The sequence below is a fragment of the Protomyctophum parallelum genome (genome assembly GCF_964188405.1).
Source record: "Protomyctophum parallelum genome assembly, chromosome: 18".
NCBI lineage: Eukaryota > Metazoa > Chordata > Actinopteri > Myctophiformes > Myctophidae > Protomyctophum > Protomyctophum parallelum.
In genome coordinates, this window is record NC_139716.1 from 44,167,918 (window position 1) to 44,176,633 (window position 8,716).

Genomic DNA, 8,716 nt, shown 5'->3' on the forward strand with positions numbered 1-8,716 from the left:
AACCTACCCGTACAGGGGGGTGATGTCATGGTGTTATATATAAACCTACCCGTACAGGGGGGTGATGTCATGGTGTTATATATAAACCTACCCGTACAGGGGGGTGATGTCATGGTGTTATATATAAACCTACCCGTACAGGGGGGTGATGTCATGGTGTTATATATAAACCTACCCGTACAGGGGGGTGATGTCATGGTGTTATATATAAACCTACCCGTACAGGGGGGGTGATGTCATGGTGTTATATATAAACCTACCCGTACAGGGGGGTGATGTCATGGTGTTATATATAAACCTACCCGTGCAGGGGGGTGATGTCATGGTGTTATATATAAACCTACCCGTACAGGGGGGGTGATGTCATGGTGTTATATATAAACCTACCCGTACAGGGGGGTGATGTCATGGTGTTATATATAAACCTACCCGTGCAGGGGGGTGATGTCATGGTGTTATATATAAACCTACCCGTACAGGGGGGTGATGTCATGGTGTTATATATAAACCTACCCGTACAGGGGGGTGATGTCATGGTGTTATATATAAACCTACCCGTGCAGGGGGGTGATGTCATGGTGTTATATATAAACCTACCCGTACAGGGGGGTGATGTCATGGTGTTATATATAAACCTACCCGTGCAGGGGGGTGATGTCATGGTGTTATATATAAACCTACCCGTGAAGGGGGGTGATGTCATGGTGTTATATATAAACCTACCCATACAGGGGGGTGATGTCATGGTGTTATATATAAACCTACCCGTACAGGGGGGTGATGTCATGGTGTTATATATATAAACCTACCCGTACAGGGGGGGTGATGTCATGGTGTTATATATAAACCTACCCGTACAGGGGGGTGATGTCATGGTGTTATATATAAACCTACCCGTACAGGGGGGTGATGTCATGGTGTTATATATAAACCTACCCGTACAGGGGGGTGATGTCATGGTGTTATATATATAAACCTACCCGTACAGGGAGGTGATGTCATGGTGTTATATATAAACCTACCCGTACAGGGGGGTGATGTCATGGTGTTATATATAAACCTACCCGTACAGGGGGGTGATGTCATGGTGTTATATATAACATGACTGGTCAATGAGAGCAGACCTTGACAAACAGCTACGCTTCCCCTTTGACATCACCATCACCACACTGAGACCCGACATCGTCCTGTGGTCATCAACCGAGAAGCGAGTCCTGTTAGTCGAGTTGACAGTCCCTTGGGAGCAGAACATTCAGGAAGCGTACGAGAGGAAAAAGGCCCGGTATGCAGATCTAGTGGCAGAATGCCAAGAGAAAGGCTGGAGAGCAACAACCTATCCAGTGGAAGTCGGATGCCGCGGCTATGCCGGCCTCTCAACAAACCGCTTCTTGAGGGATATCGGCTTCACGGCAGCAAAGGCCAAGAAGGTCCTAAAGGATCTCTCGGAGGAAGCGGAAAAGGGAAGTTTCTGGCTCTGGCTGAGAAGAAAGGACAGGAGTTGGGGGAAACGAGATGCCACACAGTGAAAAACCTGATTATCGTAATCCAGCTGCAGGGAGCGGCGGGGAGACGTCCCTGACCGCTGCCCCACCATCCTGAGATGTTCTGGTGTTTAATGGGGCGAAACATCAGTGAAGGATGGCTCCCAGCTGATGACCCTGCAGCTGGTACTTAGGCACTGGCTGAAGTGGGCCTGACGGAAGCGGCCCGTGAGGTTCCAACAGCAACCTACGCTTCCAAACCATCAGGTATGCGGTCAGGTGAAAGCCTGGCTCAGGGAGGAGGGCGTCCCTGCCATGCAGAGTCTAGGGTCACTACCTGTGAGCAAGGGGCAAGGCCAGGATGGCTCTCATCTGAAACCCTACAGCTGGCGCTTAGGCACCGTCGGAGGTGCGTCAGGCAGAAATGCCCTGCAGGTACCAACAACTGCCTGTCATGTAAATTTGCTTTCTGGGAAACCAGTGACTACTGAGAATAGTTCAGTTGGAGTCCAGGGAAGACTGGAGGACTGTCAGGAAAGTCTGACTGGCAGCGGGGAAGACTGCACCTGGGGTGGGCGGGCTAGTTACCCTTCCCACAGGCCAATTTGGGCCAACCCAAGCAAACTACGAGTAAACGAAAGAAAAGACAACCCAGTGGTCCTCCGAGAGGTGGGATGGAAGAAGGACCAGTAAGGACAGACACAACGGCAACGAACGGAACGGATACGACAAAGGAAAAGATTCTCAGGACATGCACATGTGGATGGACGAAGGTAACAACCTTCAGGGGATTGAGAGCACACCAAAGGATCAAAAAGTGTCTTAGGGATGACCAAATGCAACCTTGCACTGCCCAGGCAGATGAGACAAGAAGGGAACAGAGCCAGGTTGAGCACCACAGCGCTAATGAGCCCACTTTTGCAGATAGTCAAAATCCACCAGAACCCCCTGACACCAACTCCCTGGTGAACCCTCAAGCTGAAGAAAGGATCCCAACAACAGAGGACAGAAGAAAGGAGAAAGAGCCAGGCAGGAAAAATAACATCATGTGGCCAAAGGCAAAAGACTCTGACATCTGGAGTAAGTTGGACGATGACCTGGCACTCACTCTCAAGAACTCCCTCAAAGGCAATGGGGAAAACAAAGTGAATATCTTCAGTGAGATAATCTACGATGAATGCCTTGGCAGGTTTGGCCAGAAGGAGAAGAAAAAGGAACACATGCCCAAAGCCAAGAGTAGAAGAGAAAAGGAAATCCTGCAGCTCGTGAAAGAACGAAGAGCACTACGCAAGGCTTGGAGAAAGGCGGAGACACATGAGAAGAAAGCCCTGCAAGCTTTATGGGATGAAGTGAAGAGCCGTCTAACATCACTTAGGAGGGCTGAACGTATTCGAAAGAGGAGGAAGAGGAAAGAGAGTCAGCGCTCAAGGTTCCTAAAGGACCCCTTCAAAATGTCCAGAAGCCTGCTGGAGGAGAAAAAGAGTGGCAGCTTGGTCATGGCAAAGGAAGATCTCGAGGAGCACCTAAAGAGGCAGATGTCAGATGCAGGAGGGCATCTCCCTCTTGGGTCCCCTGGCCATGTTCCCCAACCAACTGCTCCAACCACGGAGTTTGAGCTTGTACCACCCAAGCTGAGCGAAGTGAGTGATGTAGTAAGAAGAGCAAGGTCAAGCTCCGCCCCCGGGCCGAATGGAATTCCATACAAGATCTACAAAAGATGCCCTCAAGTCCTGGAAGAGCTATGGAAACTGATGAGGCTGATTTGGAAACAACGGAGGGTCCCGGTTGAGTGGCGTAGAGCTGTGGCCATCCTGATTCCAAAAGAACAGGATTCGTCCACCATTGGCCAATTCCGAAGCATTGCTCTCCTCAACGTAGAAGGAAAGATCTTCTTCTCTGTCATTGCCAAAAGATTGACCAAGTTCCTACTACAAAACAACTACATTGACACAAGCTGTCAAAAAGCTGGAGTCCCAGGGTTCTCAGGGTGTTCAGAACACGCAACGATAATCTGGGATCAGATCCAGTTTGCCAAGAGAGAAAAGAAGGACCTCCATTTGGTTTGGTTGGACCTGGAGAACGCATATGGGTCTGTCCCACATCAGCTGATTAGTTTTGCCCTTGACTTTTTCCATGTGCCGGTATGGGTCAAGAACATCATAGAGAGCTACTATGCAGATGTGAAGATTTGCCATTCGCTGCAGAACTATACGACTGACTGGCAGCAACTGGGAAGGGGAATAGCTATGGGGTGCGCAATCTCACCCATCCTCTTCACAGCCTCTTTTGAGGTCATCCTGATTGGAGCGAGGACAATGGTCAGAGGAGTGCGCAATAGTGCAGGCCTACGATTGCCACCACTTCGCTGCTTCATGGATGATGTCACAAGCCTACTGCAAACAGCTGCATGTACAGCACGGCTCCTCAAGAGGTTTGAAGAGTTGCTGTCCTGGGCCAGGATGAGGATAAAATCCAGTAAGTCTCGCAGCCTCTCAATCCGCAAGGGTAGGCAAATGGACTCAGTCTCTTTTCAAGTGGCAGGAGAGAGAATTCCTGTGCTTGCAGAACAACCACTCAGAAGCTTGGGCAGAGAATACACAGCTGATCTCACAGACAAGCACATGGCAGCTGCAGTCACAGACCAACTGAAAGAGGGTTTGAAAAGGATCGACCAGAGCTACCTTCCTGGCAAGTTCAAAGTCTGGTGCTATCAACACACACTCTACCAGCGTGTGATGTGGCCACTAAAGATGTGCGAGATAACAACAACAACAGTCACAAAGCTGGATGCCAAGGCCAACAACTACATCCGAAAGTGGCTTGGACTCCCAAGATGCCTCTCTGATGCTGCACTGTTTGGAACAAATGCACTACAGCTACCACTGAAGAACATCACAACGGGTTACAGGCTGGAGAAGTCCAGGCTAGTGCTGGAACTCAGACAGTCTAGTGACCACCTGGTCAGAAATGCTGGTGCTAAGATCCGGACAGGCAGAGCATGGAAGGCAGAGGAGTGTGTGGACGATGCAATCTCCAGATTGAAACACCAAGAGCTTGTCGGAAGAACACAGCAGGGAAGGCGCGGCCTTGGCTGGGGAGAGTCACAGAAGCTGTGGTCAAAAGCATCCTTGAAAGAAAGGAAAAATCTGGTGGTCACAGAGGTGACAAGGATGGAGGAAGACAGGTTCTTTGCCAAGTCCATTGGCCAATGTCAGCAAGGCCAGTGGACAAAGTGGGAGGGATTCCTACCACGGTCAGTAAAATGGTGTGACCTGTGGAGGATGCCTCAGGCAAGACTAAGTTTTCTGATCAGAGCCACGTATGACACCCTTCCTACTCCAACAAACCTGGCACGGTGGTACGGCTCTGAGGACAACTGTGGCCTCTGTGAAACAGGCAAGGGAAGCCTCCGCCATATCCTGTGTGGCTGCCAGACAGCCTTGGCCCAGGGTCGTTACAGGTGGCGTCATGACCAGGTATTAAGGAAGCTGGCGGAACACACAGAGAACATGAGAGTCCTGGCCAATGAGAAGTCAACATCCCAACAGAGGCAACTGGTTCAGTTCGTAACAGAGGGACAACCCAAGAGAAACTGCCCTAAAGCAGGCAGAACAGCGGTCCTGACTCCAGGCAAAGACTGGTCAATGAGAGCAGACCTTGACAAACAGCTACGCTTCCCCTTTGACATCACCATCACCACACTGAGACCCGACATCGTCCTGTGGTCATCAACCGAGAAGCGAGTCCTGTTAGTCGAGTTGACAGTCCCTTGGGAGCAGAACATTCAGGAAGCGTACGAGAGGAAAAAGGCCCGGTATGCAGATCTAGTGGCAGAATGCCAAGAGAAAGGCTGGAGAGCAACAACCTATCCAGTGGAAGTCGGATGCCGCGGCTATGCCGGCCTCTCAACAAACCGCTTCTTGAGGGATATCGGCTTCACGGCAGCAAAGGCCAAGAAGGTCCTAAAGGATCTCTCGGAGGAAGCGGAAAAGGGAAGTTTCTGGCTCTGGCTGAGAAGAAAGGACAGGAGTTGGGGGAAACGAGATGCCACACAGTGAAAAACCTGATTATCGTAATCCAGCTGCAGGGAGCGGCGGGGAGACGTCCCTGACCGCTGCCCCACCATCCTGAGATGTTCTGGTGTTTAATGGGGCGAAACATCAGTGAAGGATGGCTCCCAGCTGATGACCCTGCAGCTGGTACTTAGGCACTGGCTGAAGTGGGCCTGACGGAAGCGGCCCGTGAGGTTCCAACAGCAACCTACGCTTCCAAACCATCAGGTATGCGGTCAGGTGAAAGCCTGGCTCAGGGAGGAGGGCGTCCCTGCCATGCAGAGTCTAGGGTCACTACCTGTGAGCAAGGGGCAAGGCCAGGATGGCTCTCATCTGAAACCCTACAGCTGGCGCTTAGGCACCGTCGGAGGTGCGTCAGGCAGAAATGCCCTGCAGGTACCAACAACTGCCTGTCATGTAAACCTACCCGTACAGGGGGGTGATGTCATGGTGTTATATATAAACCTACCCGTGAAGGGGGGTGATGTCATGGTGTTATATATAAACCTACCCATACAGGGGGGTGATGTCATGGTGTTATATATAAACCTACCCGTACAGGGGGGTGATGTCATGGTGTTATATATATAAACCTACCCGTACAGGGAGGTGATGTCATGGTGTTATATATAAACCTACCCGTACAGGGGGGTGATGTCATGGTGTTATATATAAACCTACCCGTACAGGGGGGTGATGTCATGGTGTTATATATAAACCTACCCGTACAGGGGGGTGATGTCATGGTGTTATATATAAACCTACCCGTACAGGGGGGTGATGTCATGGTGTTATATATAAACCTACCCGTACAGGGGGGTGATGTCATGGTGTTATATATAAACCTACCCGTACAGGGGGGTGATGTCATGGTGTTATATATATAAACCTACCCGTACAGGGAGGTGATGTCATGGTGTTATATATAAACCTACCCGTACAGGGGGGTGATGTCATGGTGTTATATATAAACCTACCCGTACAGGGGGGTGATGTCATGGTGTTATATATAAACCTACCCGTACAGGGGGGTGATGTCATGGTGTTATATATAAACCTACCCGTACAGGGGGGTGATGTCATGGTGTTATATATAAACCTACCCGTACAGGGGGGTGATGTCATGGTGTTATATATAAACCTACCCGTACAGGGGGGTGATGTCATGGTGTTATATATAAACATACCCGTACAGGGGGGTGATGTCATGGTGTTATATATAAACCTACCCGTACAGGGGGGTGATGTCATGGTGTTATATATATAAACCTACCCGTACAGGGGGGTGATGTCATAGTGTTATATATAAACCTACCCGTGCAGGGGGGTGATGTCATGGTGTTATATATATATAAACCTACCCGTACAGGTGGGTGATGTCATGGTGTTATATATATAAACCTACCCGTACAGGGGGGTGATGTCATGGTGTTATATATAAACCTACCCGTACAGGGGGGTGATGTCATGGTGTTATATATAAACCTACCCGTACAGGGGGGTGATGTCATGGTGTTATATATAAACCTACCCGTGCAGGGGGGTGATGTCATGGTGTTATATATATAAACCTACCCGTACAGGGGGGTGATGTCATGGTGTTATATATATAAACCTACCCGTACAGGGGGGTGATGTCATGGTGTTATATATAAACCTACCCGTACAGGGGGGTGATGTCATGGTGTTATATATAAACCTACCCGTACAGGGGGGTGATGTCATGGTGTTATATATAAACCTACCCGTACAGGGGGGGTGATGTCATGGTGTTATATATAAACCTACCCGTACAGGGGGGTGATGTCATGGTGTTATATATAAACCTACCCGTACAGGGGGGTGATGTCATGGTGTTATATATAAACCTACCCGTACAGGGGGGTGATGTCATGGTGTTATATATATATATATAAACCTACCCGTGCAGGGGGGTGATGTCATGGTGTTATATATAAACCTACCCGTACAGGGGGGTGATGTCATGGTGTTATATATAAACCTACCCGTACAGGGGGGTGATGTCATGGTGTTATATATAAACCTACCCGTGGAGGGGGGTGATGTCATGGTGTTATATATAAACCTACCCGTACAGGGGGGTGATGTCATGGTGTTATATATAAACCTACCCGTGCAGGGGGGTGATGTCATGGTGTTATATATATAAACCTACCCGTACAGGGGGGTGATGTCATGGTGTTATATATAAACCTACCCGTGGAGGGGGGTGATGTCATGGTGTTATATATAAACCTACCCGTACAGGGGGGTGATGTCATGGTGTTATATATAAACCTACCCGTGCAGGGGGGTGATGTCATGGTGTTATATATAAACCTACCCGTACAGGGGGGTGATGTCATGGTGTTATATATAAACCTACCCGTGCAGGGGGGTGATGTCATGGTGTTATATATAAACCTACCCGTACAGGGGGGTGATGTCATGGTGTTATATATAAACCTACCCGTGCAGGGGGGTGATGTCATGGTGTTATATATAAACCTACCCGTACAGGGGGGTGATGTCATGGTGTTATATATAAACCTACCCGTACAGGGGGGTGATGTCATGGTGTTATATATAAACCTACCCGTGGAGGGGGGTGATGTCATGGTGTTATATATATATAAACCTACCCGTACAGGGGGGTGATGTCATGGTGTTATATACATATAAACCTACCCGTACAGGGGGGTGATGTCATGGTGTTATATATATATAAACCTACCCGTACAGGGGGGTGATGTCATGGTGTTATATATATATAAACCTACCCGTACAGGGGGGTGATGTCATGGTGTTATATATAAACCTACCCGTACAGGGAGGTGATGTCATGGTGTTATATATAAACCTACCCGTGCAGGGGGGTGATGTCATGGTGTTATATATAAACCTACCCGTACATGGGGGTGATGTCATGGTGTTATATATAAACCTACCCGTACAGGGGGGTGATGTCATGGTGTTATATATAAACCTACCCGTACAGGGGGGTGATGTCATGGTGTTATATATAAACCTACCCGTGCAGGGGGGTGATGTCATGGTGTTATATATAAACCTACCCGTACAGGGGGGTGATGTCATGGTGTTATATATATAAACCTACCCGTACAGGGGGGTGATGTCATGGTGTTATATATATAAACCTACCCGTACAGGGGGGTGATGTCA

General features: G+C 49.0%; 1 protein-coding gene across 1 annotated transcript in view; it reads right to left on the minus strand.

Moving 5' to 3' along the window:
• LOC310875288 (low-density lipoprotein receptor-related protein 1-like) overlaps nucleotides 1-8,716 on the minus strand; it is a 285,578-nt gene that overhangs the window by 270,654 nt on the left and 6,208 nt on the right.